This window comes from Odocoileus virginianus, chromosome 22 (assembly GCF_023699985.2).
Source record: "Odocoileus virginianus isolate 20LAN1187 ecotype Illinois chromosome 22, Ovbor_1.2, whole genome shotgun sequence".
Taxonomy (NCBI): Eukaryota; Metazoa; Chordata; class Mammalia; order Artiodactyla; family Cervidae; genus Odocoileus; species Odocoileus virginianus.
In genome coordinates, this window is record NC_069695.1 from 417,889 (window position 1) to 428,235 (window position 10,347).

General features: G+C 53.3%; 1 long non-coding RNA gene across 1 annotated transcript; it reads right to left on the reverse strand.

The window, feature by feature from the left end:
• Window positions 1-221: 221 nt before the first annotated feature.
• Window positions 222-9,789, reverse strand: LOC139030340 (uncharacterized). Its single transcript, XR_011482619.1, has 2 exons — window positions 8,416-9,789; window positions 222-2,660 (listed from the first exon to the last, which is right to left on the reverse strand). It is a non-coding gene; the product is annotated as an uncharacterized lncRNA (long non-coding RNA).
• Between the last annotated feature and the right edge of the window lie 558 nt (window positions 9,790-10,347).

Below are 10,347 nucleotides of genomic sequence, written 5' to 3' on the forward strand. Positions count from 1 at the left end.
TCCCTGTGACCCCGTGGACTGCAGCACGCCAGGCTTCCCTGTCCTTCCCCTTCTCCCTGAGTTGGCTCAGACTCATGTCCGTTGAGTTGATGATGCCATCCAACCACCTCATCATCCGCCATGAAACCTCTGGGGATAGGGCAGAATCCACATGTCTATTGTTATGCCCGATGTCCGAATCCCCGAGCGGGAAGAGAGAAAGCTACCAAGAGACAATGCAAAACGCAAGAAGGGAGTTTATTGCTAGCTCGAGCTAGGGCCCCCGCTGTGTCCAACGCAGTGGCGCACAGGCTGAGAGCCCCGAGCCCGGTTTTCTACCCATATTTATAGAACATCCAATTTCAAACATAAGCAGGGGTCATTTAGCGAAGCGGATTGGTTACATGTTCGCGGGGGTCTTTTCATTGGTCAGACATTCGCGCGCGCGGGATCTTTCCGTAAACAAGTTCTGATTGGCTGTATCTGGGTGGCCTGATAGTCTCTGACTGGTTGTGTCTTGGTGACCTGATAGTCGCCTTAGTTGCCAGGGTGAGGGCCTGGTCTTCCTGCTTTTGCCTCCTATCATGGCGTTATTTGCTCTTCCTACATTCCCCCCTGTCTTTTGATTATGGGGAGGAATCTTCCCCTTCTTTATTTCGACCTATCGGCCGGTATTGTTGTCTTAGCACCATAATCTGGATAGTATTTAGCTGTGTCCTGATAAAGGTGATTAGTTTATTTAAAATGCAGGGCCCAATTGTAAGTATTAGTATTAACAGTAAAAGTGGGCCCAGGAGGGTTGAGACCAGAGTGGTTAACCAGGGTGACCAGGATCCAAACCATTCCCACCATCCCCGTTGGGCTTCCCGTTCCCTTTTGCGTTGCGCTAGTCCCTCTCTCACTTTCGCCATTGAATCCCTCACCACACCTGTATGGTCTGCATAGAAACAGCATTCTTCTCCAAGAGCTGCGCAGACCCCACCTTGCTGGAGAAAAACTAAGTCTAATCCCCTCCTATTTTGCAATACTACTTCAGACAAGGAGGTTAGAGAGACTTTTCTAGGTGGCTGATTGATTCTTCTATGCGAGTCAGGTCCTCATCTATGGCTGCTCGGAGAGAGGACAGCTCCTTGGTTTGTAGAGACAGTGAAGCTATTCCTGTTCCTGCTCCTGTCAACCCGAGGCTGAATAAAGCAGCCATGGTGATTACACTAAGTGGCTCTCTCTTTTTCCTCCGTACTCCTCGGTCCCAATGTGAGTACATAACCTCTTCAGAATGGTATAAAATCTTTGGCATTATAGCAACCAGGACACAAAATTCTTGACTCTGGTTAAAAACCTTCACATTCAAACATGGGGTCAACCCCGTATGTGAACAAATCCACCATCCCCCGACCCCTGGCACAATCCAGTCCTTTCCTTGAAGGCTTAGATTACCTTCAGTCTGAGCACAAAGGGAAGTCTTGTCCCGTGGTACTGTGCCTAGGCAAAGTCCTTGTCCCCATACCTCCTTCATCGTGAGACCAACCTTACGTTCCTCCCACCGACATTGGGGTGGGTTCTGGCCTGAAGATAAGTTATAGGAGACGTTGAGGCCTATGGCCTCATAGTAAGGGGGGCGAAGATCATAGCACAGCCAGCAGGATTGGGTTGCATTAGGGTCAGTATTATTTAAAGTTGCAAAAGCTGCATTTACTAAAGCCCATAGAGGATCTTGGGGGGGGGCGGACTAACAGTTGTGGGTGCTCTTTGCGAACCAGATTTAGAGGGACCAGGCTCTGAGGTCCCTCTGGCCTCTGGGCTAGGCCTGCGCGGGGGCGGGGGTCTTGGAGCTATCACCTGGTTTGGTCCCAAAGCTACTTTGGGGGCCAAATAGAGTGATCCCAGCTTTAATTTAAGCTCAAACCGGACTCCCATGTCATATCCGTTCTTGTAAAGACGGAGGCCCCAGGCACGGCCAAAATCCCACCTGGTAAACTTTTTTCCTTCATCTGTGAACTCAATCTGTAATGGGAAGCATTGTCCAGGCTTAGGTGATACTCCCCAAGAGCATTTTTGGGTGTTCGGGGGTGATTTTACCCGAATGAGGTCTTTGTTAGAGCTAGAGAGCCAATGGACCGTCCCTGTAGTTTCACATCCCCAGGCGGCGCAATAAAAAGAATCAACTCCCCCACATTTATTAATTTGGTTCCGATCCCTCCCTCCCCCGGGGCAGACATATACGGGTATTTGTTCGTAAGATTTTGGGCCCTTACCCTCACAATTACGGGTGAATAAGCCGAAAGAGCCATGAGCAAAGAAGTCAGTCAGCTGGTGGGGACCAAAGCCGTTGCTGTCAGCTGCCAGGACGCATAGATCGAAGGTCAAAACGGGCCACCATGTTCCCCGAGGGGCCACATTCGAGCTTGAGTTGATCAGTTCTCCGGTCTCTGGATTGTAGACCACCCAAGTCATGTTGACTGGATGATGGGGATTGTTCATGTGGCCATGAGAAGTCATCCCTGGATTGACGATGGCTGCCATCAGCAAGAGGACTAGGAGGCTTCCCGGCGGGTGAGCTTCAATTTCAAAGGATCCGACGGATGAACATTCGCCTTCCGTTCTGTCTGTGCCTTATTTCGTTCCTCTGGCGTGGCTTGCCGCACGTGGTTGCAGTGAACCCAGGGTCCAATCCCGTCAACCTTAACAGCGGTAGGGGTGGTTAGGAGAACATAAGGGCCTTTCCATCTAGGTTCTAATACTCTAGATTGGTGTCGTTTTACCCAAACCCAATCACCCGGGCTAATATTATGTGTGGGGAGGGCCTTCTCATTTTGGTCCTCGTATACCTCCCGGATCAACTTCCAAACACGGTTATGCACCTTGCTTAATGCCATTATTGTTTGCCGGAATTGTCCCAGAGCAGGGGGTGGCAGGCACTTTCCTTCAAAAATAGGATACACAGGAGGGGGTCTTCCATACAAAATTTCAAAGGGGGTAAGGTTCAGCTTATATGGGGTGTTACGCGCCCGGAAGAGTGCGAAGGGAAGGAGGGTCACCCAGTCCCCGCCCGTCTCTATTGCCAACTTTGTCAGTGTTTCTTTTAGGGTCCGATTCATTCTCTCAACTTGTCCTGAGCTCTGGGGATTATATTCGCAATGTAACTTCCATTTCGTCCCCAGAGCTCGGGCCAGCCCTTGTACAATCTGGCTCACAAAGGCAGGTCCGTTATCAGAGCCCATAGTCACTGGCAGCCCGTACCTAGGCACTATTTCCTCTAAGATCTTTTTAGCAACCACTATGGCTGTCTCTCCCTTAGTGGGGAAAGCTTCCACCCACCCCGAGAAGGTATCTACCAGAACCAACAGATAGCGATACCCATACTTCCCTGGCCTTACCTCAGTAAAGTCTATCTCCCAGTGTTGCCCGGGCCCCTCCCCCCGGTACCTCACTCCTGAGTGTTGCTTCTTCTCTGTTCTCATTAACTGGCACGCTTTACAGGCTTGAATTATCTCTCGTACAGTTGCCTTTTGTCGGGGGAACCTCAGGCAGGCCGTCTGGAGAAGTGTCAGTCTTTTTCTCTCCCAAATGTGTGGTTGCGTGTAGGTGTTCACACAAATGACGACCCAGGGTGGCAGGCAATATCAGGTTGCTGTCTTGGTCCCGGTACCATCCATCTTTCTCATCCTTCTGGAGGGTGGTGTCCTTAGTGATCCAGTCGAGATCAGGGTGGGAGTACTCGGGAATTGGTGGCAAGGCCCCCATACCGGGAGGGGGAAGTTCCACAGTCAATATGGGGGCGGCGTAGTCTTGGCTGGCTGCCCTCCGAGCGGCCGCATCAGCCTCCCGATTACCTCTTGCCTTTGGGTCTTCCCCTTTTTGGTGCCCGGGAACATGCACTATAGCTACTGCTCGGGGCAATTGGACAGCTTCTAGGAGCCTGCGAATCTCAGGCAAATTCTTGACTTCTTTTCCCTCAGCTGTCCGAAATCCCCTTTCTTGATATATGGGGCCCTGGATGTGGACAGTGCTGAAGGCGTATCGACTGTCCGTGAAAATGGTGACTCTTTTCCCTTTCGCTCGCTCTAGAGCTTGTATTAGGGCAAGCAATTCGGCTTTCTGTGCAGAAGTATTTGGGGGGAGTGTTTCAGCCCATATCGTCTGCCCAGACTCATCAACTATGGCGGCCCCCGATTTTCTTTGCCCGTCTTTGACATAACTGCTCCCATCGGTGAACCATACCAGCTCACTGTTGCTTAGTGGCACATCAGTTAAGTCTTTTCGTGCCGCCAGGGCCTCAGCCAGTATCTCACTACACTCATGGAGAGGGTGGCCTTTCTCTGGGTTAGGTAGGAGCGTGGCTGGATTCAGGAAGCAGGGGGTCTGAAAACGCACCCTTGGGGCATCGAGCAGCAGGGCCTGGTAATGTGTCAAGCGGGCGTTGGAGATCCACTTACCCGGCGGCTGCTTCAAAACCCCTTCGATGGCGTGGGGGGTGAAGACCGAGAGTTGTTGCCCATACGTCAACTTGTCGGCGTCGCTGACGAGGAGGGCAGTGGCTGCAATGATGCGAAGGCAAGGGGGCCACCCAGCGGCCACTGGATCTAATCGCTTCGACAGGTATGCTACTGGCCGTTTCCATGGTCCCCATTGCTGCGTCAAGACCCCCTTTCCTATTCCTTGCTTCTCATCTATAAACAGTTGGAATGGCTTGTCTGGGTTAGGCAGGGCAAGAGCTGGGGCTTCTAGTAGGGCCCGTCTGAGTGTTTGGAAAGCCTGTTTCATGGGCTCAGTCCAGGTCCAGTTTGGAGTCTCTCTGCTCCCTTCATATAAAGGCCGAGCCTTCTCTGCAAACCCCATGATCCACAGTCTACAATATCCAACAGTCCCCAGAAACTCCCTCACCTGGCGGGGGGTCTTGGGCTCTGGTATCTGTAGTATTGTTTCCTTCATGGCCTGGGTTAGCCATCGTTGCCCCTGCCTGATCTTATACCCCAAATAGGTGACCTCTTGCCGGGCTATTTGTGCCTTCTTTGCGCTAGCGCGATACCCCAAGGTGCCTAGGGTTTGTAAGAGGTCCCCGGTGGCACGGCTGCATGCCTCCTCCGTGGTTCCAGCCAACATAAGGTCATCTACATATTGTAGCAGAATGACCTCTGGGTGGCGAGTCCGATATTCATAGAGGTCCTCACTCAGAGCCTCATTAAACAAGGTAGGGGAGTTCTTGAACCCCTGTGGGAGGCGAGTCCAAGTTAACTGTACTACCGGTTGGCCCTCCCCCTCGGTCCACTCAAAGGCAAATATCTCCTGGCTCTGGGCCGCCAGGGGTAGGCTGAAAAAGGCATCTTTCAAGTCCAGCACAGTGTACCAAGTGTACTCAGGCAGCAGACTGCTCAGGAGGGTATATGGGTTAGGGACAGTGGGGTGGATGTCACTCACCCGCTTGTTGACTTCTCGCAGGTCCTGGACAGGTCTGTAATCTGTCCCCCCTGGCTTCTTCACCGGCAGTAAGGGGGTGTTCCAAGGGGATTGGCACCGCCTGAGAATTCCGGCATCCATGAGCCGTCGAATGTGGGGAGTGATCCCCCGCCGTGCCTCCTGGCTCATAGGGTACTGTTTCACCCTCACAGGAACTGCCTCTGACTTGAGCTCGATGACGATCGGATGTCTCTGTTTGGCCAGTCCCATTCCTGCCGTTTCTGCCCAGGCCAATGGGTATTTATGGACCCACGGTTGTACTTCTGGTGCTATGACCTCTGAGGGCTTTTGCACAAAAAGTCTGTATTCATCCCTTAAGGCTAGGGATAAGACATGTATCGGCTGTCCCAGTCCATCTGTGACTGAGATTCCCCCAGGGTCAAAATGGATCTGAGCATTAACTTTAGTCAACAAGTCTCTTCCAAGTAGAGGGGCTGGGCATTCTGGTATCACCAAAAACGAATGGGACACCTGATGGGTCCCCAGATTTACTTTTCGTTCTGTGGTCCAACAATATCTTTTTGTCCCCGTGGCTCCTTGTACTATGCTGGTTTTCTTAGACATTGGTCCCAGCCTTTTATTTAAAACAGAGTGTTGGGCGCCAGTATCTACCATGAAGCCAACGGGTTTCCCCTCCACATTTATGGTTACCCAGGACTCGGGGAGGGGTGCCGAGCCTTGACTCCCCTAGTCACTATCTTCTCCCATGTATAAGGCCCGATTTTCGGGGGAGACTTTCTCCCTCTGGGCCATTCCTTTCCTTGAGTCTCTCTTAGAGCACTCGGTTTTCCAGTGCCCCAGTTCCTTGCAGTAAGCACATTGATCTTTCTTTAAGGTCTGTCTTTCTAGCTTCTCTTTCTTTCCTGCTTGTCGGCCCCGAAGCTCCCTCGCTCCTGATCCGGTTCTCATCCCCGCAAAAAGAATCTTGGCTAGCTCCTTCTGGTTCTTCTGGTTCTCCCTCGTTCTATACTCCCTATCTTCTTTCCTGATCCTTTCTGCTAGTTCTCTCTCCTCCCGTCTAATCCGTTCTTCCCTTTCCTCTGCAGTCTCTCTGTTATTGAACACTTTCTCAGCTGCTTTCAATAAGTCCTGTATTGTCTGCTCTCCTAGCCCCTCTATTTTCTGCAATTTCTTTCTGATGTCTGGAGCTGCCTGGTTTACAAATGCTAGTATCACGGCGGCGCGCGATTCGTCAGCCTGGGGGTCTATGGGTGTGTATTGTCTAAAAGCTTCCATTAGCCTCTCTAAGAAGGCTGCCGGACTTTCAGTGGGCTCTTGCCTCACCAGATTTACCTTTGCCAAATTGGTTGGCTTCCTTGCTGCAGCCCTCAGGCCAGCCATCAGAGTCTGGCGGTACACTCGGAGACGCTCCCTACCTTCCGCCCGCTCGAAATCCCAGTTAGGTCGCAGCAAGGGAAACCCCTCGTCCACGAGATGAGGCTGAGCAGTAGGTCTCCCGTCGACCCCGGGGACTCGTTTTCGCGCCTCTGCCAGGATTCGCTCCCGTTCCTCCGTGGTGAAGAGTACCTGTAACAACTGTTGGCAATCGTCCCAGGTGGGGTTATGAGTAAACAGAATAGAGTCTAAGAGGTCAATGAGGCCTTGGGGCTTCTCCGAGAAGGGGGGGTTCTGTGTTTTCCAATTGTATAGGTCACTCGTGGAGAAGGGCCAGTACTGATAGGTCCGTTCTCCGCTCGGGTTCGCTGGTCCCACCCGGACGGGGAGTGCCTGAACGGTGGATGACGGTAACTCTGGGTCCCCAGGGTCTTGCATGTTCCTATCTCCCCTAGTCCTTCCCCGGGTCCCCAGTGCCGGTCCTCCCTCGTGGTCGCCCCTTGCCGCCCTTCCTGATCCCTCCCCTCCACCCGGGGGTTCTAAGGGGGGTACGTAAGGGGGGGTCTTGCTTCTGTTTCCAAGTCTATTAGGTTTGGGCAAGAGGCATCCTGAAAGACCGGTTTTGATCTCTCTTTCTTCTTAGTTTCTTCCGAAGTGAGTTCCATCACCAGGACCTGTGGATTAGAAGTTCTGTGGACGAAAGGTTTTAACCAGTTAGGTGGGTTTTCTACCAGATCTTGCCAGACCACGATATAAGGGACCTGGTCTGGATGGCCCCAGGGGTCTGGCGCCATTATCTTTTCTTTCACTGCCTGTATTATGGAGGGCTGAAACGTACCCTCCGGGGTCCATCCGACCTGGAGGGTAGGCCATTCTGCAGAACAAAAAGTTATTAATTTACTTTTCTTGACTGACAGAGACAAGTTATGAGCCCTGGCTCTCACATCCGAAAAATGATCAGTTATGAGAGAGAGTGGAGTAGATTCTCCCTGACCCATAGTTAAGGAACAAGTGGTATGGAAGAAAGCGAGAGAGAAGTCAATGAGAACAACCACCAAAAATCCTATCAGGAGTGGTGGCGGCCAAGAGGTTGGGCTTATGGTATGCTTCTGGAACTGTTTATGTGCCTGTGTCGTTGCACGGAAGTTTTCTTGCTGGGGGCGGGCACCCTAGGGGTTTCTGGCCCGTTCCGTGACCCCCTTATCCTTTCACGGGAGTCTTCAAGTGGCAGGCGCCCTAGCGGCTCTTAAGTGCCTGACCCGTGCCCACACCAAGAATTTCAGGCCACGTTCTCAGTTTGAGGTATTAAGGGGGAGCTTCACCCGGTTGGGCTCTAGTTACTTAGGCTCACTTTTGTTGGGCCTTCAGAGTCCACCAGAGTGTAGCCCTGGCCAGGACTCATCAATTGCCCCCACAATCGTTCGCCCGTTCACTGAAGCTCCCAAAGAGATTAGGAAATTGAGACCAGATCAGACAAAACGAAATAGCAAATGATACACCAAAAGAAGACAAGAAGCGAGACAATGCCGGCACTCACACAAACACGGAACGGCGTAGACAAACACACGGACAGACAATTGTCGGCCGACAACCAAGTGCTAGGTCTCTGGGGGGGTGCACTCCCCTGTAACAGACTCAACTTACCAAACAGTGTCCACTGGTCAACTGCCGCGGGATCAGGGGACAAAAGACCCCTTTCTCCGCAGAGCCGGTCGCCCTCCAGCGTTTTCGCTGGCCTTGGTCTCACACCGGCAGGAACGTTCCCTTAGTCCTGCACCAGTTACCTCCCTGCTCTCCTAGCAGGCCCCGGTTTCACACTGGATTTCCCTGTACCAGTTACCTCCCTGCTCTCCTAGCAGGCCCCGGTTTCACACTGGATTTCCCTGCACCAGTTACCTCCCTGCTCTCCTAGCAGGCCCCGGTTTCACACTGGATTTCCCTGTACCAGTTACCTCCCTGCTCTCCTAGCAGGCCCCGGTTTCACACTGGATTTCCCTGTACCAGTTACCTCCCTGCTCTCCTAGCAGGCCCCGGTTTTACACTGGATTTCCCTGTACCAGTTACCTCCCTGCTCTCCTAGCAGGCCCCGGTTTCACACTGGATTTCCCTGACCTGACTGGGTACCGGTACCGTTTGGATTCTTCCTTCTGTCTCGGGAGGTTTCTCTCCTCGCCAAGGGATCCCGGACGAGCCCCCAAATGTTATGCCCGATGTCCGAATCCCCGAGCAGGAAGAGAGAAAGCTACCAAGAGACAATGCAAAACGCAAGAAGGAAGTTTATTGCTAGCTCGAGCTAGGGCCCCCGCTGTGTCCAACGCAGTGGCGCACAGGCTGAGAGCCCCGAGCCCGGTTTTCTACCCATATTTATAGAACATCCAATTTCAAACATAAGCAGGGGTCATTTAGCGAAGCGGATTGGTTACATGTTCGCGGGGGTCTTTTCATTGGTCAGACATTCGCGCGCACGGGATCTTTCCGTAAACAAGTTCTGATTGGCTGTATCTGGGTGGCCTGATAGTCTCTGACTGGTTGTGTCTTGGTGACCTGATAGTCGCCTTAGTTGCCAGGGTGAGGGCCTGGTCTTCCTGCTTTTGCCTCCTATCATGGCGTTATTTGCTCTTCCTACATCTATCACCAAGAATTATTTTGCATTGCTATCAGTCATATACAATCCTCATGACATTATGTCACCCAGAAGGGAGTCCTCTAGAACCTAGACATCTTGCAGTTTTCCATGGAAGCACAGCTCTGTCCCCATTGCTTAACTCTGGGGGTCAATGGGAATGGTGCCCACTGGAGTTGTGCATTAAAAGGTTGGGGCAGTGCTGGGCCTGTTTCATGCTCCCAGTCCCTGCTTTTCCATCGAGTCCTGATCTTCTTGTCAACGTCAGGTCCTACTCAGAGCACCCACACAAAGGGATCCCCCTGAATTCCTGACCGGTGTGATATTTTTACTTCTCTGAGTTCCCTCTACCGCCGGGATACCTGGAGAGAGACAGTGCTACACGGCAGAGCCAACCCTGACCCTGACTCTAGTCACACACGCGGCCTGCGGCAGAGCCGACCCTGACCCTGACTCTAGTCACACACGCGGCCTGCGGCAGAGCCGACCCTGACCCTGACTCTAGTCACACACGCGGCCTGCGGCAGAGCCGACCCCGACCCTGACTCTAGTCACACACGCGGCCTGCCCGGGGAGCCCGCTGCCCGCGGCAGAGCCGACCCTGACCCTGACTCTAGTCACACACGCGGCCTGCCCGGGGAGCCCGCTGCCCGCGGCAGAGCCGACCCTGACCCTGACTCTAGTCACACACGCGGCCCGCCCGGGGAGCCCGCTGCCTGCGGCAGAGCCAACCCTGACCCTGACTCTAGTCACACACGCGGCCTGCCCGGGGAGCCCGCTGCCTGCGGCAGAGCCGACCCTGACCCTGACTCTAGTCACACACGCGGCCTGCCCGGGGAGCCCGCTGCCTGCGGCAGAGCCGACCCTGACCCTGACTCTAGTCACACATGCGGCCTGCCCGGGGAGCCCGCTGCCTGCGGCAGAGCCGACCCTGACCCTGACTCTAGTCACAC